At 44.1% G+C, this 24,906-nt stretch overlaps 1 pseudogene; it reads left to right on the forward strand.

Moving 5' to 3' along the window:
- The first annotated feature begins 3,312 nt into the window (after nucleotides 1-3,312).
- Nucleotides 3,313-4,297, forward strand: LOC102280615 (RCC1-like G exchanging factor-like protein; annotated as a pseudogene).
- The last annotated feature ends 20,609 nt before the right edge of the window (nucleotides 4,298-24,906 follow it).

Below are 24,906 nucleotides of genomic sequence, written 5' to 3' on the forward strand. Positions count from 1 at the left end.
ATATTAATTAAATGAATTTGTTTAAGAGACAGAGTCATAAAACCAGAATAGCCAGAGCTCCTGGTAGAGGAAATATATATATGTGCACAAATTTCAACCTAAATGCTAAAAGAAGGGCTGAGGAAGACACGGCTCCTTCTTGACTTGGTATGTCCTAATTCAGGACTTAACAAAGGGTACCCTTTTTGAAAAAGTTCCTGTAGATCTACAATTTAAATGTATGTCCTTGTCACCAACTGTTGGATAGCATACTGCTGTTCTTCATAAACACATACTTTCTCTTTCCTCCTTTACAGTTTTCTGCATCATAGCTCACTGACCAAAGATTGAAGCCCATCACTGTCAGTAAGCATGAAAGAGGGTTTGCATTTTAAGGGGAAAATACTCTCTATTTGGGTGCTTCCCTGGTGTTAAGGAATCCACCTGCCAATGCAGGAGATGCAGGTTCAGTCCCTGGGTCAGGAAGATCCCCTGGAGAAGAAAATGGCAATCCATTCCAGTATTCTTGCCTGGGAAATCCCATGGACAGAGGAGCCTGGTGGGCTATAGTCCATGGCATCCTAAAAGAGTCATAATGACTTAGGGACTTAACAAAGCAACAATAACAAGCTCTCTATTTAGACATGCCAGTTCAGAGAAACCCAGCAAGGGTTTTAAGAATTGAACCATTTGACATTTCATTGGGATGAGACCTAGAAACAGTACTAGAAAGAAAAAACCAATGAGCATTCTATGAGATGAGGAAAGGACAGGGTGAAGGAGAGAGACTAGAGTATAAATTGATGTAAGATTTTTGGAAGATAACTTGACAATATATATATATATATATATGTTAAAAATCAAAACGCACACACTGGAAAAGCTCAGTTTTCATTCCAACCCCAAAGAAGGGCAAACCTGTCATGCTGCAGTCTATGGGGTCACAAAGAGTCAGATAGGACTAAGCGACTAAACAACAACTGTCCTTTTGCCTAACCTTCCTGAAAAATCCAGTCCTAAAGCCATTAGGTGAGATGGAGCAAGGTGGACATCCATGGTGGGGAGTGTTGTGGGGTGCAGACTGGGGTCTTGCAGATCCAACAGAGTGAGGACGTGTCCCTGCAGAGGGTGGATCTGAGTCTAAACAAGTGGATGCAGGTATTGTCAGGGAGGGGCAGCCTGATGTGAGGAGTCAGAACCTGAGAGGGATGAAGAGGAAATCTATGTAGGGGAGCAGCTGGTAATGGAGAATGAGAGGCTCCAAGCAAGGGAAGCAGACATAGTGTCAGGAGAGTGACAATGGAAATTGGTTACTGTGCTGGTTACCTATTTCTGCATAACAATTTACTCCCAAACTCAGTGATTTAGAACAACAAACATTTATTTTTTAATTTTAATTTTTTTAAGTTATTTAGTTTTGGCTGTGAGGGATATGGGAATCTTTGTTTCCCTACCAGGGTTCAAACCTGTGCCCCCTGCAGTGGAAGCATGAAGTCTTAACTACTGGATTGTCAGGGAACTGCCAACAAACATTTATCATATCAGTTTTGTGTGTCAGGAATCTGGGCACAGCCTAGCTGAGTGCTTCTGACTCAGAGGCTCACAAAGCTCCCATTTGAAGTTTCAACTGAGGAAGAATCTGATTCCAGGTACATTCATGTTATTGTTACCAGGATTTAGTTCCTCATGGGCTGTTGACTGAGGCCCTCAGTTCCTCCATGCTTGTTGGTTAGAAGCCTCCCTCAGCTCCTTGCCATATGGGCCTCTTTATAGGCATTTAGGTTCCCTGAGAGGAAGAGAGAGAGAGAAAGAAGGAGAGAGAAAATTAGACAGAAGTCAGAGTTTTCTTGTAACCTAATCTTAGAAGTGACATCTCATAATTTTTGCCATATTCTATCATTAGAAGTGATTAACTAGATTGAGCTCACATTTAAGGGGAAGTGATACACAAGTGAATGAATACCACTGGGAAGGGATTCTTGAGGGCCATCTTAGAGAAAAATATCCATTCTATCCAAAGTGATCTATAGATTCAATGCAATCCCTATTAACACCCCAATGGCACTTTTTTACAGAAATAGTAAAACAATCCTAAAATTCATATGGAACCACAAGGGATCTTGAATAGCCAAAGCAATCTTGAGAAAGAAGGAAAAAGCTGGAGGCATCATATGTCTTGATTTCAAAACACATTACAAAGTGACAGTAATTAAAACAGTATGGTACTGGCATAAAAATAGACATATACACCAGGGGAACATAATTGAGAGTCCAACAATATATCAACATACTTATAGTCAACAAGAGTACACAATGAGGAAAGGATGGTCTCTTTGGCAAACAGTGTTAGGACACAGGGAATATAGCTAATATTTTGTAATAACTTAAGGGAAAAAAATTAAAAAAAATCTTATAAACATCAAAAAATAAGACAAAGCAGTAAAAAATAAAAATTAAAACACTGAAAACAACAAAATAAAAACCCAAATGGTGTTGGGAAAACTAGACATGCAAAAGAATGAAATTGGACCCTTGTGTTACAGCATACACAAAATCAACTAAAAATGGATTAAAGATTTAAGTGTAAGACCAGAAACAGCAGTTAAAAAAAAAGACATAGGGGAAAAGTTTCATAACATGGGTCTTGGCAGTCATTTCACGGATATGACGTTGAAAGCATAAGGAACAAAAGCAAAAACAGACAAATGAGACTGCATCAAACTAAAAAGCTTCACTGCATTAAAGAGTCAAAAGACAACCTATGGAATGGGAGAAAATATTTGCAAACCATATATCTGGTAAGGGGTTAATATACCAAATATATGAGAAACTTCTACAACTCAACAGCAAAAAAAAAAAAAAAAAAATCAAATAATCAAAGTATAAAGCAGACAAAGGACTTAGACAGACATTTCTTCAAGGAATATATACAGGCTGTTAAGGCGTGAAACAGAGTGGCGCTGGCAGCACTGACAGCGGGGGCTCGGCTGGGCTGCCGGCTGAAAGGGCTGGGGCCGGCTCGCGGACAATGGACAGCTGCTGGGCACTCGTGGAGCTGATGCGAGGCGGCAGAAGCCAAGGCGGATGCGCCCGTGTTCTACTACGTGGGCGAGCGTGTGACTCACGCTGACCGAATCTTCGTGCGGGGTTTCAGCTTCTCCTGGGTGCTAGGCGTGCCCACCTTCGTGCTGCCCAGCTATGGACCCCAGCCCCATGCTGCAGGATCCAGGCCATGCCCCACTGCCTGGAGCTGGGCCAAAAGATTTCATCTGCTGCCTGTGGTTATGGATTCACTGTCCTCTAAAACCAAGGATATTAATGAAAGTTTGGGGTATGAGGCTCAACAAAGATTCTCAGCTCAGATTTCACAGGAGCCGGGAAGATAAAATGAGGGGATAAGAGTGTTTTGGAGCCCTCACCTGTGCCACTGCTGCTGGACAGACCTCAGGAGATGCAGGTGCTGCAGGTCTCCTGTGGTAGAGCCCACTTGCTTGTCCTGACAGATGGTGAAGGAGTCTTCAGCATGGGGAATAATTCTTACAGGCAGTGTGGAAGAAAGGTGGTGGAAAACGAAATTATAGTGAAAGTCACAAAGTCCATAGGATGCAGGACTTCGATGGACAGATAGTCCAGGTCGCCTGTGGTCAGGACCATAGTCTGTTCCTGACGGATAAAGGATAAGTGTATTCTTGTGGCCTGGTCACAGGTGTGCAAACAGGTCTGGGTCACTATGACATCACCAGCATGCCCACCAAGCTGGGCGGAGATCTTGCTGAAGTGAACGTCATCCAGGTGGATACCTATGGGGACTGCTGCCTGGTCGTGTTGGCCAGTGGGGGCTTCTTCAGGTGGGGGAACTCTGAGTACCTGTAGCTTGCCTCTGTCACCTACTCCAGACAGGTGAACGTCCCCCTGGTGCTTGCCCTTCTCAGGAGTGGCGTGGGTGAAGCAGGCTGTGGGGGTGGGGGGACAGGCTGTGCTGTATTAAACAGAGAAGGACACGTTTTTGTCTGGGGCTACGGAATTCTTGGGAAGGGACCAAACCTCCTGGAAACTGGTCTTTCAGAAATGATTCCACCCACTCTCTTTGGCCTGACGGAGTTCAACCCAGGAGTCCAGGTTTCCTGCATTCGCTGTGGACTTAGCCATTTTGCTGCCCTGACCAACAGAGGAGAGCTGTTTGTGTGAGGCAAGAACATCCAAGGGTGCCCGGGTGGAAGACCAGTACTTCCCGTGGAGGGTGACTATTCCTGGGGAGCCCGTGGGCATGGCATGTGGTGTGGATCACATGGTGACTCTCGTCAAGTCCCTCATCTGAACCTCCTCCTTGATCCTTTGGAGCCTGGCCCTGGCCTCAGGACCATTTGCCTGCTCAGCAAGGGCAGCCGCGGGGCTCTGAATGGGGCCTGAGAGTGTCAGGGTCCTCCATGCCCTGGGCCATGCTCTGTGCAGCCTGGAGCTGGGCGACCAGAAGTGCCGGAGTTGGTCCCTGCCCCCACCCCAACCCAGCCCAGGGTGAGGCACGCTGTACAGATGCTGCCATTATCCGCCAAACCCAGGGCTGAGTGGCCCTGGCAGGTCGAGGATGATCGGCTTATCTTGGCTCCTTCCAGGGGACACACGATGGCTTCTGGTGTCACGTCTGGTCTTCAGAGATCTTATTCACTCAGTCATCTCTGCGTGCTGCTGGCACACAGCGGACAGCCCTGCATGGGGGGGTCCTTCCTGGAAATGCCAGTGGGCGCCAGCCTAGGACCCTGTGGACCCACAGCAGTCACCTGCCTTGTAGCCCTTCTTACTGCCTGGCTCAGAAGACTTGAGAGGCCCCCTCGGGAAGAAGAGTGAGGCCAGATTTTTATGGGCCAAGGACTTTGAACACAACCCGTGAAAGCTTGGCTGGAGTGCTCGCCTTGGAGAAGGAAAACTTAGAAATCGTGAAAAACATATGTGTTAGTAACATAACGTGTCCTTTTCTTTAACAGCATCTTTTAAAAGTCTGTTTTGGAATAAAGTCTGTTTTCTGCCTTTTCATTTTTTTAAAGAATATATACAAATATATGAAAAACTATTCAACATAACTAATCATATGCTGTGCTGTGCTTGATCGCTCAGTCATGTCCAACTCTTTGTGACTCCAGGCTCCTCTGTCCATGGGGATTCTCCAGGCAAGAATACTGGAGTGGGTTGCCATGCCCTCCCCCAGGGGATCTTCTCCACCCAGGAATGGAACTGGGGTCTCCTGCATTGCTGTAACTCCCCTGCTGAGCTACCTGAGAAGCCCAACTAATCATGATGGAACTGCAAATCAAAATTACCTCACCTCTGTTAGGATGGCTATTATCAAAAAGACAACAGATAAGAAGTGTTGGCCAGAACGTAGAGAAATTGGAATCCTTGTGCTCTTTTGATGGGAATGTGCAGTCATTATGGAAAACAATATGGAGTTCCCTCAAAAAAAAAAAATCAATAGAAGGGCCATATGATTCTGCAGTGCCCCTTCTGGCTTTGTATCCAAAAGAATTGAAATTGACATCTCAAAGAGGTGTCTATTTTCCCATGTTCACTGCAGCATTATTTATAATAGCCAAGATATAGAACAAATGGTAAAGACACTGCCTGCAATGCAGGAGACCTGGGTTCAATCCCTGGATTGGGAAGATACCTTGGAGAAGGAACTGGCAACTCACTCCAGTATTCTCACCTGGGAAATCCCATGGACAGAGGAACCTGGCCTGCTAGAGTCCATGGGGTCACAAGGAGTTGGACATGACTGAATGACTAACTCACTTTCAAGGTATAGAAACGGCATAAGTATTGATTGATAGAGGAAGGGATAAAGAAAATGTTGCACACATATGCATATACACACATATACAATGGAATATTATTCAGCCTTAAAATATAATGAAACCTGCCATATGCAACAGCATGAATAAATCCTGAGAACATTATGGTAAGTGAAATAAGCCAGTCACAGAAGGACAAATACCACATGTTTCTACTTAGATGAGTATCTAAAGTAGTCAGCTTCGTGGAAAAAGACAGTAAAATGGTGGTAGTCAGGGGTTTGGGGGAGTATGGAATGTGGAGGGGCTTTTAAAGAATATATAGTTTTTGTTATGTAAGATAAGTGAGCTTCCCAGGTGGCTCAGTGGGTAAAGAATCCTTCTGCAATACAGGAGATGTGGGAGACACAGGTTCGATGACTGGGTTGGGAAGATCCCCTGGAGGAGGGCATGGCAACCTACTCCGATATTCTTGCCTGGAAAATCTATGGACAGAGAAGCCTGGGGCTACATTCCATGGGATTACAAAGAGTCAGATGCAACTGAAGCAACTGCGCACACATGGCACATACACTAATGTAAGATGAGTAAGTTCTAGGGATCTGCTGTACAACTTTGTGCTTATAGTCTACTGTCAGTTCAGTTCAGTAATTCAGTTGTGTCTGACTTTTTGAGACATCATGGACTGCAGCACGTCAGGCTTCTCTGTCTGTCACCAACTCCCATAACTTGCTCAAACTCATGACCATCAGGTTGGTGATGCCATCCAACCACCTCATCCTCTGTCATCCCCTTTTCCTCCTGCCTTCAATCTTTCCCAGCATCAGGGTCTTTTCCAGTGAGTCAGCTCTTCCCATGGCCAAAGTATTGGAGCTTCAGCTTCAGTATCAGTCCTCCCAATCAATATTCAGGACTGATTTCCTTTAGGATTGACTAGTTGGATCTCCTTGCAGTCCAGGGGAATCTCAAGAGTCTTCTCCAACACCACAGTTCAAAAGCAGCAATTATTCAGCATTCAGCTTTCTTTATAGCCTAACTCTCACATTCATACATGACTACTGGAAAAACCATGGCTTTGACAAGATGGGCGTTTGTTGGCAAAGTAATGTCTCTGCTTTTTAATATGCTGTCTAGGTTTGTCATAGCCTTTCTTCCAAGGAGCAAGCATCTTTGAATTTCATGGCTGCAGTCACCATCTGCAGTGTTTTCGGAGCCCCCAAGATAAAGTTTCTCACTGTTTCCATTCTTTTACCATCTATTTGCTATGAAGTGATGAGGTTGGATGCCATGATCTTAGTTTTTTGAATGTTGAATTTAGGCCAGGTTTTTCACTCTCCTCTTTCACTTTCCTCAAGAGGCTCTTTAGTTCCTCTTCGCTTTCTGCCATAAGGGTGGTGTCATCTGCATATCTGAGGTTATTGATATTTCCCCCAGCAATCTTGATTCCAGCTTGTACTTCATCCAGTCTGGCATGTCACATGATGTACTCTGCATATGTTAAATAAGCAGGGTGACAACATACAGTCTTGACGTACTCCTTTCCCAATTTGGAACCAGTCCGTTGTTTCATGTCCAGTCTAACTGTTGCTTCTTGACCTGTATACAGATTTCTCAGGAGGCCAGTAAGGTAGTCTGGTATTCCCATTTCTTTAAGAATTTTCCACAGTTTGTTGTGATCCACACAGTCAAAGGCTTTGCCATAGTCAATAAAGGAAAAGTAGATGTTTTTCTGGAACTCTCTTGCTTTATGATCCAGTGGATGTTGGCAATATGATCTTTGGTTCCTCTGCCTTTTCTAAATCCAGCTTGAACATCTGGAAGGTCTCGGTTCACATACTTTTAAAGCCTCACTTGGAGAATTTTGAGCATTACTTTGTGAACATGTGAGATGAATGCAATTGTGTGGTGGTGTGAACATTCTTTGGCATTGCCTTTCTTTGGGATTGGAATGGAAACTGACCTTTTCCAGTCCTGTGGCCACTGATGAGTTTTCCAAATTTTCTGGTTTATTGAGTGCAGCACTTTCACAGCATCATCTTTTAGGATTTGAAATAGCTCAACTGGAATTTCATCACCTCCAGTAGCTGTTTGTAGTGATGCTTCCTAAGGCCCACTTGACTTCACACTCCAGGATGTCTGGCTCTAGATGAATGATCATACAATCATGGCTATCTGAGATTAAGATCTTTTTTGTATATCTTCTGTGTATTCTTGCCACTTCTTCTTAATGTCTTCTGCTTCTGTTAGGTCCATATAGTTTCTGTCCTTTATTGTGCCCATCTTTGTATGAAATGTTCCTTTGTATCTCTAGTTTTCTTGAAGAGATCCCTAGTCATTCCCGTTCTGTTGTTTTCCTCTATTTGTTTGCATTGATCACTGAGAAAGGTTTTCTTATCTTTCCTTGCTATTCTTTGGAACTCTGCATTCAGATGGGTATATCTTTCCTTTTCTCCTTTGCCTTTCACTTTTCTCAGCTATTTGTAAGGCCTCCTTAGACAACTATTTTGCCTTTTTGCATTTCTTTTTCTTGTGGATGGTCTTGATCACTGCCTCCTGTACAATGTCATGAACCTCTGTCCATAGTTCTTCAGCCACTCTATCAGATCTACTCCCATGAATCCATTTGTTACTTCCACTGTATAATTGTAAGGGATTTGATGTAGGTCATACCTGAATAGTATGACCGTTAGACCAACAGTCTACTGTAACCTTAAAAATATGTTGAGAGGACAGATCTCATGTTAAGTGTTGTTACCACAGTGAAAAAAAAAGGCAAAAAAAAAAAAAAAAAGAATAGTACAGTGTTTAGGGGGCTGCCCAGGTGGCACTAGTGGTAAAGAACCTGTCTGCCAATGCAGGAAACATGAGAGACTCAGGTTCCGTCCCTGGGTCGGGAAGATCCCCTGGAGGATTCCAGGCAACCCACTCCAATATTATTTCCTGGAGAATCCCCATGGGCAGAGGTCTGGTGGGCTACAATCTGTAGGGTCGCAAAAAGTCAGACACCACTGAAGCGACTTAGCATAGCATGGTGCTTAGGAGGTCATCTAGATCTTTGTTTGAATCAGGCAGGCTTAATTTTAATTAGCTATTGTACCTTGAGCAAATTACCCTTTCTATGCCTCAGTTTCCTCTCTAAAATGGGGATATCATGCTTGTCTCACAAGGTATACTTGTGAGAAGTAAATGAAATTTTGGCTGTCAAGCAATATGACAGTGCTTGGCACATGATAAGCAGTCAATAAATGGTAGTTATTATTAAAAATGAAAAAGAAACCTCCCAGTTCAATTGCATACCGCTAAGTCACTTCAGTCGTGTCCAACTCTGTGCGACCCCATAGACGGCAGCCCACCAGGCTCCCCCGTCCCTGGGATTCTCCAGGCAAGAACACTGGAGTGGGTTGCCATTTCCTTCTCCATCAATTGCATAAGGGTGATTGATAAAATGAGAAAATGTGTTCAGAATAATAGAAAGTTTCCTCATTATCATAAATTGTTACAAATATGGGAAGGGAGAAAGCTAGAATGAATTTTATGGTGTTGGTTTGAATATAGCAGAGTGAACTCATGGCCAGATAGATAGAGATAGAGATATAAAATCTGTGAGTATTGTGTGTGTGTAAGCATGTGAATAAAAGTGTGTAAAAGAAGCTTCTAGAGAGTCAGGGAGCAGCAACACAACAATGGCATTATCTATACCTAGTGCCCAGATTTGGCTTCCAAATACTATTTTCCACGAAAGAGAACCACGTCTCAGAACAATGGCTGGTTTCAGGACTGGATAAATGAAAGTATAAGATGAACCTGGACTATCTTGTACCAGAAAATAAGGAAGTGCACAAAGAATGATGAGGACACATCGAAGGGACACAAAAGCCTTCTTGAAGGGGTTCCCAGTGGTCAGATCAAGGATAACTTGGGCGTCAAAGTAAGCAATGATCGTAATGGATTATAACCCACTGAATAAAATAGGAAGACATAAGTCTACACTGATATAAATTAACAGATGAATAAATTGAAAGTTTGATGAGAAATGGAAGATTTGCACAGTCTCAAAGGACTTCTCCACAAAAAATTAATTACAAAGAATAATTTCACAGTGAAGAAGCCTGGCACATATCACTTTAGTCAAGCGATCAGAACGAACATCACCAGTAACAGGATGCACTGAAATCACGCTCCACCTGACAGAATGAAGTGTACAGTGTCACTTCTGTCATAGGCCTCACAAAGATGTGTAACCTGAATCTAATCATGAGCAAACATCAGGCAAACCCAAATTGAGGGACATTTTTCAAAACAACCCGCTCAGAGTTTTAAAAAATTCCTAAGTCTTATACGTAAAACAGATAGCTAGTGGGAAGTTGCTGTATAACAGCTCAACCTGGTGCTCTGTGACGACCTAGAAGGGCAGGATGGGGGAGTGGAAGCGAGGTTCAAGAGGGAGGGAGTAAATGTATACTTATGGCTAATTGATGTTGTTGTATGGCAGAAGCCAACACAATATTGTAAAGCAGTTATCCTCCAATTAAAAATAAAATTTTAAGAAGTGCCGAGGTCTTAAAAGTCAATGAAAGACCAAGGAACTCTTCCACAATGAAGGAGATGGAGGAGACGTGACAACTAAAAGCACCATACAGGTCTGAACTGGATCCTTTTGCCATAATAGACCCATTGGGGACAACTGATGAAACTTGAATGGGACCTGAGGATTCGATGTTAGTAATCTATTAATGTGAATTTCCTGATGATGGTGGTGGTATCATAGCTAGATAGGAAAATATCTTTGTTGGTTAAAAAAATATACACAATATTATTCAGGGATGATCGGGCATAGGCTGGTGAGAGTACTCAAATGGTTCAGGAGGAAAAATTCAGGACATTCTATATTGTATTTCCAACTTTTCTGTAAGTTTGTGATTGCTTCCAAATAATAATAATAAATAATGAAAAGACTGTCATGGTCATGAAAGGCAAAAACAGTCTTAGGAACTTTTGGAGGCCAGGTGGAAATGACAAATGCAATGTCTGATCCTGAATTATATCCTGGAACTGCCCCACTCCTGCCAGTTCTTTTTTGATACAGAAATACTATTTGTACAATAGGAGAACTAGGAATATTTTCTGTAGGCTAGATAATACTATTTTATCAATATTAATTTTCTGATTTTAATAGTTGCACTGTACTTATGTAAGAGAAATATTTGTTTTGTTCTGAGAGATACATGCTCAAATATTTAGGGTTAAAGGAACATCATGGCTAAAATTTAGTCCCAAGTGGTTTAGAAAAAAGAGAAATATGCATATATATTGAAAGGAAATGATAAATTAATTGACTATTAACAATAGAGGAAGCTGGATGAAAGGAACATGGATGTTCCTGCAACTTTTTTGGTAAGTCTGAAATTATTTTATAATAAAAAGTTACCCAAAAAGCACATACATTTTTTTTTTACTATTTTAAATCAAAAGCATTAATATATTCACTGAAAGATACCAGTTGAAACTTCTGAAATCTGCAGTACCCCCCCCCCAAAAAAATAGCACATACACTTTATCCTGGCAATTCCTTTGCTACAAGTACTCCACATGTATATAAAGATATATGGGTGTTCACTGCAGCATTATTTGAAATACCTGAAGACCAGGGTCAAACTGTCCATTGATAGAGATTTTTCCACATTACAAAGCACTATGTAACTGTTAGAAATAAGGAGGAAATCACCTTACGTACATTAGAAGAACTATTATTTTAAAAAAACAGGAAATAACAACTATTGGTGAACATGTAGAGAAACTGGAACCCTTGTACAGTGTTGTTGAGAATGTACAGAGTGGCTCAGCTGCTGGGGAAAATAAGATAGAGGTTCCTCAAGAAAATTAAAAATAGAATTATCATGTGATCCAGTAACCCCACTGCCAGATATGTATCCAAAAGAAGTGAAAATGAGTTCTCAAAGAGATGTTTGTACATCCACGTTAATAACAGCACTATTCACAATAACCAGGAGCTGGAAGCAACCCACATGCCCACTGACACATAAATGGATAAGCAAAATGTGGCATATACATACAGTGGAATATTATTCAGCCTTAAAAAAGAAGGAAATCTTGTCACATACTACACAATGGATGCAGCTTGAGGGCATTTTGCTGAGGGAAATTAGCCAGTCACAAAAAGTACTGTATGATCCCACGTCTATGAGCTATCTAAATTCATACAAACAGAAAGTAGAATGGCTGTTACCAGGGGCTGGAGGAAGGAGAAAGAAGAGTTGTTGAATGGATATAAAATTTCAGATTTGCAAGATGAAAAAGCTCTTGAGATCTGTTTCACAAACAGTGTTGACCTACTTGACACTATTGAACTATACACTTAAAAATGGTTGAGATGATACATTTTATGTTGTGTCTTTTGTGTGTGCTGTGTGCTCAGTTGCTTCAGTCGTGTCTGACTCTTTGTGACCCTATGGATTGTAGCCCACCAGGCTGCCCTGTCCATTGGGATTTTTCAGGCAAGAATACTGGAGTGGGTTGCAATACCCTCCTTCAGGGGATATTGCTGACCCAGGGATCAAACCTGGGTCTCCTGCATCTCTGCATTGCAGGTAGATTCTTTACCTCTGAGCCACTGGGGAAGCCCTATGTGTCTTTTAACCACAATAAAAAAGGAGTAAATCTAGATGTTCTGCTATGGAAAGATCTCCAAAAAAGATCATTAAGTTAAAAAACAAGGTGAAAATAACATGAATGCTATGATTCTGTGTGTGCCTGCCCATATGTGTGTGTGTGTGACTGAAAAAGTTAAAAAACAAGGTGAAAATAACATGAATGCTATGATTCTGTGTGTGCCTGCCCTTAAAAATTCTGGAAGTCTACATAAGAAGCTGTTGACAGTGAGTGAGGCTGAGGGTTAAAGAGGGAAAACTATTTCTACTTTTTCACTTTACTTTTTAAAGTCTTCTGTACGTTTTTTTTTTTTTTTCCACCACTTGCACACATTATATTTACAGTAAATGTTTAGCATTTTTTACTGGAGCATAGTCACATTTAACATTTTGAAAGTGAAAGTGAAGTCGCTCAGTCGTGTCCGACTCTTTGTGACCCCATAGACTGTAGCCTACCATGCTCCTCTGTCCATGGGATTTTCCAGGCAATAGTACTGGAGTGGGTTGCCATTTCCTTCTCCAGGTTTAACATTTTAAATAATGGCAAATAATGGTGCCAGGCATTGCTCTAAGCACTTACATGGAGTAGCTTATTTAATCTGGAAAATAACTCTATGAAGTAGGTCCTTTATTAGTATTATTGCCATTTTATAGAGGGGGAAATGGAGTCTCAGAGAGGTTGAATCCCACCATTTTAACCACTACTCTATGCCTCTATGATGTCTATAAAAAGGAGTCACTCTTCCTCCTTTTGCTAAAGACACGCTATATATACACATACATATATTATATATTATCTTTAACAAACACAATACACGCTAATTGAGGGTTAAAAAAAAAAAAAAAAGCTAATGTGAAGGGGAAAATCTAACCCTGGATTATGCCAGCTAAAGACCAGCCTATTAACCTTTTGGTGTATGGCTATCCAGTCTTCAGCATATGGACCATTTTCTAGCCCAGTTGAGATTATATTGTACATAAAATTTTGTATTCTGCTTTTCTTCCGCTCCATATAATGTTATTTTCCCTTTAAACATCTCAAGTCCTCTTATAAATAGTCATAGTGAGTGTTTTTAAAGCTGGTAATGAGGGCCCCAGATTTACATTAGGGAAAAGAAAGAGTAATAAAATCTGTGGAAAAGAAAAGCATGGAAAATAGTTGGGAAGAAAAAAGTGTGGGTCTGCAGTTACTAAGAAATGGCTTCCATTTACTTGTTCATGAGTGTGAAAGTCTAGATTCTATTTTTTTCTTCTTTCTGGATCTTTATTATATTTTTCTCTATTCATACTTGGAAAGTTTGGTTGGGGTCAGTATGCCTAAGTGACTGTGTCTGGGAAACAGGCAGACATTTTGGAAATTTTTCCAGGAATCCAATTTTAGGAAAACTGGAAAACCAAAAGTAGATTATTGTGGTCTTAAGCTACTAAGAGAAAAGGCTATAATGATGGTGAGTCCTAGAGTATTATTATAATGTTAGACCCAAAGTACGGAGACTGTCTAGCCCAATTCCCCTTTATTTTACAGGTGGAGAAGCTAAGCCCCAGAGAAGTAAAGTCAACCACCTAGGCCACACAGCTATTAAGGGCAGAGCCTGCACTAAATTTAGGTCTCCTAATTCCTAGGCCACTGTTTTATGAAACTTCCGAAACCCTTTAAAATCAATTAATTAATTGTAAGAACTCAGGGAAGTAGGTTAGTGTTATTTATTCTGACTTCAGAGCTATTTACTGGAAAAGTGATTAGGTGTCTGGAAGCCCAAACTAATTCTACTGTAATTAAACAGGTTTTTAATCACTCCAAAAAGAACAAACTATTAAGTAGGCATATCATCTTAAGAATTAGCTTTCAGTTTCTTGCACAGCCAGTTTAAAGATCACCACTTTCACCTGGTATCTTAAATTCCTTTTATATTAGGCGTAAAGCCTGTATTTTGGTGGTAAGATTAAGCAAATGCATAGCCCTTAGATTGGCTGCTTCTCGGTGCCCCTCTAGTCGTCAGTGAATGATGGAGTGGGGGAGGGGGTGGGTGTCATCAGTGGACTTGCATAAATTATTAGAATGCATCTATTTGCCTGTTGGTTTTCCTTCCAAATGACTTCCTTCGGCTGCAATTTCTTATCGGCCCTTTTGCTGTGTGGAATAAGCAGTGGACACAATAGATTTCTTTATGTAATTTATTGCAGTAATTATTGTCTGAATATGATAAAATTGTTTGCCAAAGCCGACTTTAATTAAAGTTTGCAGAGAAGATTCTTTAATCATGAAAGGAAACAAGTTGGAATGTTGAATTCACAATTGGAATCCCAGTGGTTGTATTATAGCTTAGCAAGTAGGTGAGTTTGGAGTTCAGGCCCCTTGTCTTTCCTTTCTCAGATTGTCTTGCTTCTAGTATTCACTGCTCTCATGCTGCCTGCTTTGGCATTCCACCAGAGCTTGTCCTTTCCAAAACGTACCTCTAGTGCCAAAATTATTTCCTGCCACTGTGAAAATGCCCAGGCCCCCAGTTCCTTGATCTCAGCCAGCAAGAGATAAGGGATTAGAGACAGAGCTGAAAGAAACCTTGAAAAGCAAATCATTTGAATTTATTGATTGGGAAACTGAGGCTAGAGTGGCATGGTTACTTGCTGAAAGTTCATAGTGGAGCTGGAGTTCAAATACATTGAGGAGTGATTTAACCAAAATGAATCTTAGCTTCCTCCCCTGTGAAATGGAAATCAGGATATTTACTGAGGTTACTATGAGGATCAAATATGACTAAATGAAAATGCTTTGAAACTCCTGTTCATTTTGGTTGTTCTTGTTCAGTCGCTAAGTCCTGTCTGACTCTTTGCGACCCCATGGACTGCAGCATGCCAGGCTCCCTGTCCTTCACTATCTCCTGGAGTTTGCTTAATTTTTTAAATTAAGCTATGCTGCTTTACCTTATGCTAAGGGTTAATAACTAATAAATGTTAGCATTGGATCTTCCAAAAGGGATCTGCATTTTGAAAGAGAGGATCCCAAGGACACATCTAAGCCTAGAGGGAAAACATGGACAGAGAAGCATTCTGGGTGCCCCTCAAAGCACTTAGCCAGGCAAAGCCATATATTTTAGGAGTAAGAACAAAACCTGTTTTCAGAGGCCAGGGAGCTAAGAACTTTGTAAAGAACCTGAAAAACTGCTCACACAGTCATTCTAGCATCTAGGGTGGGGTTTGATTTCATTAGCTTAAAAGGCCCCTTTAATACTGAAGTTGTTGTGTGATTCCAACTGATTCATTTTTATAACATATAGCTTTTCTTCAGACACCATAATTTAAAAAAATAACATGAATCCCAATGTTCATTGCAGTGCTATTTACAATAGCCAAAACATGAAAGCAACCTAAATGTCCATCAACAGATGAATGGATTAAAAAGATGTGGTGTATACACACATATACACACATATATACACATACACACACATAATGGAATATTATTACTTGGCCATAAAAAAGAATGAAATAATGCCAATTGCAATAACATGGATGGACCTAGAGATTATTATATTAAGTGAAGTAAGTCAGACAAATATTATATGATATAACTTATATGTGAAATCTAAAGAAATAATACAAATGAAATTATTTATAAGACAGAAAAAGATAGACATAGAAACCAAACTTATGGTTACCAAAGGGTAAAGGAGGGAGGGATGAATTAGGAGTTCGAGATGAATAGATATATACTCCTATATATAAAATAAACAAGGACTTACTGTATAGCACAGGGAACTATATTCAATATATTATAATAACGTATAATGGAAAAGAAAGTAACACAATATTGTAAGTCAACTTCAATTAAAAAAAAGACATCAGAGTGTTGCAGGTCAGGATTAGGAGGGTGGGAAGCAGGTTATTCTAGACTTTGTACCAAAGGCATAGAAGTGTTGGAGACCATGGATCATTTGAAAAACAACAGGGAGTTTTTGACCTGAAGTGTACAGTGCTCTGTGGTGGAGGTGGAACCACTGGAAATGAGGCTGAGGCCAGATCCCCAAGGATTTTATATATGCTTTGCCATGGGTTTTGGATCTTATCCTGAAAGCAAAGGAGAGCAGAAAGGAAGTAAAAAAGGATTTGAAGCTGGGATGGGCTTTGAAGTTAGAGTGTGGTGGTGTGATTATATTTGTGTTTAAGGACAACTCTGACTTCTGGTGTAAAATGGATGAGGAGAGGAGCTTTGAGGGGCCAGCTAGGAGGGCGCAAGGCTAGAGGCAAGGGGCCAGGTTAGGAAGCTCTTTGGCAGTTGTGAAAACAGCATGGGAACCAGAGCAAGGCAGTTAGGTAGCAAGCAGGAATGCAGAAATATTTAGGACAGAATTATCAGGCAAAGAGGTCTCCATAGAAGAGAGTGAAATTAGCACCCCCCTCCTGAATCAAAACTCGATGACATTTACCAGCTAATGAAGTAGAAAACAGTCTTGTGATAACAGTAGAAGTGAGATATAGCCCCCGAGGTGAGTTGACAACAAATGTAATATGCACTGGCCATGTGATATGGCAGCCAAGAAAGCAAATGCCATCCTTAAGAAGCTAGAGGAGAAGAATCTAGTGTCTGGACAAGGGACAAGATGGTGCAGAAGGGTCTGTGCCCTGGGGTTGTGGAGGGGTGGGAGGGAGGTTAGACCCAGTTCCAGCCTTCTACTTTTGAAAGATATAAAGGAATTGGCTTAAACTGAAAGCAGAGCCTTGAACCTGGGTCTCTGGAGTAGACTCTAGTCTGGTAGAATTGTGGGACCAGATTTTTCTTCAAATTGTTGGACCACCATTGGGAAGAGGGGCAAATTTAGTTTTGTGTGAAGTTACCAGGGGGCTCTGAGAAGGCGATGGCACCCCACTCCAGTACTCTTACCTGGAAAATCACATGGACGGAGGAGCCTGGTGGGCTGCAGTCATGGGGTCGCGAAGAGTCGGACACGACTGAGAGACTTCCCTTTCACTTTTCACTTTCATGCGTTGGAGAAGGAAATGGCAACCCACTCCAGTGTTCTTGCCTGGAGAATCCCAGGGACGGGGGACCCTGGTGGGCTGCCATCTACAGGGTCACACACAGTCGGACACGACTGAAGTGACTTAGCAGCAGCAACTAGGGGGCTGGTTTCACTTGGCCTCAAGCTATGAGGCAGAGACACAAGCAGCAGTCTGTGGGGCTAGTGCGTTCTTGTCACTGGAAGTTGTTCAGACTAGAGGGCAGGGACCCTGTACGTGGGAAAAGAAAACCAAAAACCCAAAGCGAAACCAACCAGTGCGAGGGTAGAGTCAGTGCGACCTTCGAGGTTCCTGCTGACCCTGTGATGTGTAAGTTCTGGCCAAGCGGGTGCACATTTCTCAGCAGTCTTGCCTCAGGGATGAATGAGGTGCATGGTACCTCTCCCGATCGCTTTCTTATACTACTTTATTCAAAGCAACTGGCTCGCGTCGCGGTCTGCAGACCAGGTGAGTTGCAGGCTCTAAATCGCTGTAACTTCGTTCAGGGGTGGGGGGTTGGGGGAGCCCGGCAAAGCCTTGCAATCCTCAGGAGCAACCGCACCGTGGGATAAACTTTGGCTCGGGCTCTGCCGCACGAGAGGGGCGGGGTTACTTGAATTGATTCTCAGGAGAAGGCGATTGGCCCCCGGGGAATCCAAGGGGCGGGACTAGTCTATTGTTGCCATTGGTCCTGAGGGCAAGTTGAGGGATGGCAGCGAGGGGGGCGGAGTCCATGAGGGAAGGCAATTGGCTAGGCTAAAGCCCACCAAGGGGAGCTGGCCGGCAGGCGGGCGAGCCTGAAGCCGGGAGTCCGCAGCCAGTAGCCGGGAGGCGGCTGCGCGAGCTCGCTGGGGCTTCGGCGGGGCGAGGGGCGCACGGGGCGTTGGCACCGGGACGCGCGCTTGCGTCGCCGACTTGGATGCAGCGGGGACGCTTCTGCTCCCCGTGCGCTCGACGCGAGCCACTCAACAGCTGGCCTCGCGGGCTACAATCGTAGGAAGCGACTGGGAGCTTTGCCGGTCGAGACTGCGGCGATTGGAAAGACGCGGTGGCAGTAGCGGCAACCGGGGTACGCCAGCAGAGACCCGGGTGGAGACGCAGCAGCACCCCAGGATCCCGGTAAATGCCCTCCGCTCTGCTTGCAGAGCGGCAGCCACGTCCCGCTGCGTATCGGTGGGCCGGCCGGCCTGGCCTACGGGAGCTGGGAGCTGGGTGCCTGTAGACAGGGCCACGCGGGACCCACGGCGAGGATTGGGGAGGGGATGCTCAGGAGGCCTGGGTCGCTCCGCCTGCCCCTGCAGAGTCAGGGTTCCCAGAGATGCGCCGGGGCTCTTCCCCTGGTCCTCTCCTTTCACCCTAGACCTTGCCGCACCTCCCCCGGCCGTGGCGCCGCACTAGGGTCGGCTGTGGCACCCACGCCAGAGCTCGCTTCGGCCGCCGAGGTCACTCGAGGCATTCCCCTGGGGTACGCTGACAGTGGCGTCTCACTAGTGGGAACTAAAGGTGCCCTCTCCGGTACCATCCACAGGCCAAAGGCCGGATGCTCAGCTTCACCCCCGGCTCCGGTGCACTCCTCCAATTAACCAGCAGCCGGGCGCCGCCGCCCCCGCCCCCCTGTGACCCGGTCCTGGGCTTCAGGGATTTGTCAAGAGTCTCGCTAGAGGTTTCCAGCGCGTGTGGAATAAAACTGTCCCCAACCTGACTGGTACGACAGGGCCCACCCATGGCACGGGGTTCTGAATTTGGGTTGGGGGGAGCGGGGCCAGGGAAGAGCAGTTTGGAGAGGCCCAGGCGGTAGGAGAAACCGCTGTCGCCGAACGCGAAGTCAGGTAGTCTTGGTGCGTGGGACTCACCCCTTCTTTACACGTGGTCTCCTGCACTTGGCGATTTTATTTAAAGCCAGCCGTTACTGGAGAACTTTTGAATGCTGCTAACTCCGAGGAGTGAGTTTTATTGGAACACTGGATTCCAGCATGAGGACTGGTCACCCTTTTGACTTTTCCATTTTCTCTGCATCTTGTCTAGATTAGGACTAAGGTCTCAAAGATCAGGCCCATTTTGCTGTGTTCTCTCCTGCCTGCCTCCATCTAACTTTGGAACGTCATTCTGTTGAGAGCAAATTTACGCACGGACAGGGCTCAGTCTTCATGCTGAGAAAACTACTCTTTGAGATAGTATAGTTGGGGTCTCTCCAGTTCTGTTTTGTTTGTTTGTTTGTTTGCTTTTTAAAGAATGTGACATTCCAGTAGTCACATTTTTCTATGCTCCGTTTCTCTGTTTGGGTGGGAGGAGTCACTCAAAGCATTGAGTAGCTTGAAGTGTGGAATAACGTGCGTGAAGTTATTTTTACCTTGGCTTTTGCTAAGCACAGAGAAAAGTAGCAAGTGGAATAGGCCTGCTGGCATGGGTGTCAGGGGATCCCAGCTATGGTGTAGATCAGAGCACAACTGCAGGTGGAGTAACAGAGCCAAGGTGCGGAACCAGTGAAGACCATCTTGGCTCCTGTGAGGGCACCTGGGCTTTCCATGTGTGGGTGCCTGCACTAAGTTGCTTCAGTCCGGTCCGACTCTTTGCGACCCCATGGACTGTAGCCTGCCAGGCTCCTCTGTCCATGGGATTCTCCAGGCAAGAATACTGGATTGCATTGCCATACCCTCCTTCAGGGCTTTCCATGTAGTCCTAGCCAGAGAGCACACCTGCAGTGTGGCCCTTTTGTCTGGGTTCCCTGCCATACACTCATGCAAAGAGCGTGGCCTTTGACTGGCTTCATGTGTCATCGTCAGCATCAGAAGGAAAAATGAGGTGCAGAGATTTGGGGATGTGAAGCTAGCTCGTAGTGGTGGCACTGGTGGTGGTGGTGGTGGTGGTGGTGGTGTGTGTCTGTGTGTGCACACATGTGTGAGGGAGAGAAACTTGTTTCAAATGCTAAAGCAGCTCTCTGCCACCAAGCCTGGCTATGGGTTTGTCTTCCCAGCCTGCATTCCTACTTTTGCTAGAGAGAGGGGTTTTGGCTGAGGTGTTTCAGAGCCAGGGTAGTGTTACTTGTGTAATTCTCTCAGTGGCCATGTTGGGCCTGTATCAGTTCTATGTTAGAGCCAGCATGCTCCTAAAGCTGTAAGATGCTATGTATTAATAGCAAGCTGGAGGTTGAGGTAGACCAATGCCTGAGGCACAGTCTGAGCAGATGTGGACCGCATAGAATCCAGTGGTGGTTTGCTCAGAAGAGACACCATAAGGCTGGACCACTTAACAGCAGAAGAAGGCCAACCATAATAATAATATGCATTCACTTTAATTGAGCGTTTATGAGTATTAAATACTTGCATCATTTTTTGTAAACTTGACAATTCTGTAAGGTAGGCATTATTATCTTCTGAAGCTCAGAGAGGTTAGGTAAATCATCCAGCTGGTCAGTGGCAAAGGTGGGGTTTGAACCCGGGTCTGGTTGACACTAGCCCTTGAGCTTGAAAACATTTTACCATTTCATGTCACACAGGAGGTTTCAGAAACCAGGTGGGATGTGAGCAAGGCTTTGAAGGGTGGGGTTTATGTAGGGAGAGAGGACATTTAGTGAGAGGGGTTTGAAGGAACTCGAGGGAGACTGGCCTGGCTAGAATGTGGGATGGACACAGGGCATGATTAAATAGAGCTGGTGGGGGTAGGGTTGTGCTCTGAAGAGTCTTGAAAGGAACTTGGGACTTGATGCAGTAAGAATGAGGGCAAGGTTGAGAATTTTTGAGCAAAGACAAGCAGGTCAAAGCCAGTCCTCATTCCTTGGTGTACCCTACCTGCGTCCCCGGGCCTGTCCTTGCCTCACTCTTTCTTGAGACCCTTGCCTAGCTGTCAGTATATTTAACTCTTGTTTTAAAACTTCCTGAAACTTTGGAGAGCACCGGGTACATGCAACCAAGCAGAAGGAGCAAGCTGGGAGTCTGGGGTCAAGTTCAGCCCTAGATGGGTGTGCTTCAGCCTGTACAATATTTTTTTTTAAGCAATTGAATTAGGGGCCAATGTTGAAAAACCAAAGAGCCTAATAAAAATCAGGATTTCCAGCTTCTCTCTTCTTTTAAAATTTAAAAATTTTTTTAATTTATTTTTTTTTAACACCAAAACATTTTGTATTGCTGTGCTATACTATGCTAAGTCACTTCAGTCGTGTCCGACTCTGTGCGACCCCATAGATGGCAGCCCACCAGGCTCCCCCATCCCTGGGATTCTCCAGGCAAGAACACTGGAGTGGGTTGCCATTTCCTTCTCCAGTGCATGAAAGTGAAAAGTGAAAGTGAAGTCGCTCAGTCGTGTCCGACTCTCAGTGACCCCATGGACTGCAGCCCACCAGGCTCCTCCATCCATGGGGTTTTCCAGGCAAGAGTACTGGAGTGGGGTGCCATTGCCTTCAATAGTTTCAGGTGAACAGAGAGCTTCTCTTGAAATGCCAGAGACTTGGCTGGGGTTTTGCCCGTGGAAGACAGAACCGTGCAGTGCTGATTGGCTGGGGTCACATCGCCCACATCCTGGGACACACCTGACCTGGTGGGCCCCAGACCCCTACTCCAGGGCAGCAATCCCTCATACAGGAAGATGCTAATTTAGGATTAGCTTCGTGTCTTACTGTGTAATTAGGGAATTGTCAGACCTGCAGAAGGCCCGACTCTGAAATGTGAATATTCTTAACATGCAGGAGTGCTGTGGCCCTGTCTGGGGAAGGGTTACTAACCAGGAACTGAGCGGCATCCTGACGTGGCACCTTTCCTCTGGGCTGGGATTTCGAAGCCTGCTCTGATCGGGTCCCAAAGAGATAGTCTGGCAGGCCTTGCTTGGACTCAGGTTTTGTTCCTGAGAATCTGGGTCAAAATGATGAAAAGAGTTCAGAGGGAAGAAGAACCTACTCGGAGATGGTGACCTGAAAAGCATCGTGTTAAAAAGGTGAATCTGGAAGTCACTGAAGACACTATGTATGTTCTAGGGGGACAGGTACGAGCCATTTCTGTGCTGGTGTTTGGGGTGAGAGGGCTTCTTGGTGCAGGTCTCTACAGGCCCTGCAAGACACTTAGCAGTTCTGGCCCTCTGCTCACGCAGTGACAGCAGTACCTGTCCCTGTGCCAGTTGTTGTGTCAACTACAATCAACGGTAACTATGCCTGTCCCACCACTTTGGAAGGGCACAGTGCTAACACATTTGAAAACCACTGAGGTCTATTCCCAGGAATTCTAACATCCATTTCACGAGGAAGAGTGTTAAACCCATTACCACTTCTCTATGGCCCAGAGTATATCCTGTGCTTCCCATGGTGCTCACCATTTGCTTCTTCAGATTGCAGTGGTCTTAATTTCTTTCTCTTTCTAGACACAGTTCTTTGAGGGTAACTCATCACTGTGGTACTTCCCTGGTGGCTCAGATGGTAAAGTGTTTGCCTGTAATGCGGGAGACCTGGGTTCAATCCCTGGGTTGGGAAGATCCCCTGGAGAAGGAAATGGCAACCCACTCCAGTACTCTTGCCTGGAAAATTCCATGGATGGAGGAGCCCGGTGGGCTATAGTCCATGGGGTCGCAAAGAGTCGGACACGCCTGAGCGACTTCAATTCACTTCACTTCATCACTGTAGCTTCCAAAGTGTCTTAAACACTTAAATGGAGTAGCTGCTTATAGGTGCACTTAACTGATCTCCACATTCACTGATTAATATTAGTAGCTCTGGGGGCCTTGAAAGAACAACAAGTCTGTTTTAGCATTTCACTATTCATTTCCAGGTGCTATTATTTGTATTTTCAATATGGGAGTAACACTTTTTCTTTAAAAAAAATTGAAGTATAGTTGATTTACAATGTTGTGTTAGTTTCTGGTATACAACAAATTGATTTACTTATATAAATATATTTGTGCATTGTAATATTTTTCAGATTCTTTTCCATTATAGGTCATTAGAAGGTGTTGAATGTAGTTCCCTGTGTTGTACAGTAAGTCTTTGTTGTTTATTTAGATAGTGGTGTGTATCTGTTAATCCCAAGCTCCTAATTTGTCCCTCCCCCTGGCTTTCCCCTTCATTAGCTGTAAGTTTGTTTACAACATCTGTGAGTCTGTTTTGAATGTAGTTGATAAGCAAATTCTTTGCTTCAGGAAAGACTTAGTACTGTTAAATCTCTACCACGTGCCAGGCTCTGTTCTAGGTTCTGAAGAGAAAATGATGAACAAGACACATGCAGTCCCTCCCTACTCTCACAGAACTTCCAAACTGGGGATGGGGGTGGGGTGAGGCAGATAAAAAGCAGATTAACTAGTCCACGTGATCACTTCAGTGTTACAGTGAAAATAAGATGGGTTGCTACACTACAACCTGATGGGAGTGGGGGCAGCCCTGTTTAAAACAGTGTTCTCTGTTGAATCTGAAAAATGGGAAGGAGCCAGCCATGAGAAGAGCTTGGAGGAGAGTGCTGCGGCCAGAACCCAGCATGGGGGCAAAGGCTCTGTGAGGGGTGAACTGTGCTCAAGGAACAGTCAGCAAGGCCAGTGTGGCTGAAACAGAGAGGACGGGGCAGTAGGGGAGAAGGGTAATGGGGTGAAAGAGGTGGGTGGGGGTTGGGTTTAAAGGGAAGCAGTTTAGATTTGGTACAAAGCATGTTGGGGAGCCACTGGAGGGTTTTGAACAGAGGAGCAACACCATCTGAGTTAGGATTTTTAAAAAAAATCATCTTGACTGTTGTGTAGCTTGAACTCTATGGGGGGCAAGGATGGAAGGAGAGAGACCAGCAGGGGGCTGTTGCAGTCATTCAGGTTAGAGACGATGGTGGCGTGAACCTGGGGAGTAGCTGTGAAGATGGAGATGGATTTGGAATGTTTGAACAAGGAATGGAGTGGAGGGTATGGGGAGGGAGGAGGGAGGAGGGTTCAGGATGGGGAACACATGTATACATGTGGCGGATTCATTTTGATATTTGGCAAAACTAATACAATTATGTAAAGTTTAAAAAAAAAAAAAAGGAATGGAGTGGAAACGATCTTGCTGCAGTATTGAATCTGAAAGGAGAGGAGGAAGAATGCCTGGTAGCCTGAGCGCCTGAGTGAAGGGCGGTTCTATTTAGGGAGATAAGAGTTACTGGATTGTGGGGGTGGGGGGTAGTCTGAGGTAGGGAACAGGTTTGGGGGAGGAAAATTAAGGTTGAGGTGCAAATGGGACATTTAGCTTGGAGACATTGAATGGGTGGTTGAATATCAGTGTTAGGGTTGGCTGGAGCTCCAGCCTATAGAAAAATTAAATGCAAGTTAGAGCCAGTGTAAGTTGCTATTATATAGTGGCAACTAACAAAGGTAGTGGAAATCAGGACTGTGAGGATTCAACCATCCCTCCCCTCCACCTTTCGCCCCTGGCAACCTCAAGTTTGTTCTCAGTCTGTGAGTCTGTTTCCGCTTTGTAAATAAGTTCATTTGTACCATCCCTTCTAGCTTCAACATATAAGCGATATTATATGATATTTCTCTGT

Source organism: Bos mutus, chromosome X (genome assembly GCF_027580195.1).
Source record: "Bos mutus isolate GX-2022 chromosome X, NWIPB_WYAK_1.1, whole genome shotgun sequence".
Taxonomy (NCBI): Eukaryota; Metazoa; Chordata; class Mammalia; order Artiodactyla; family Bovidae; genus Bos; species Bos mutus.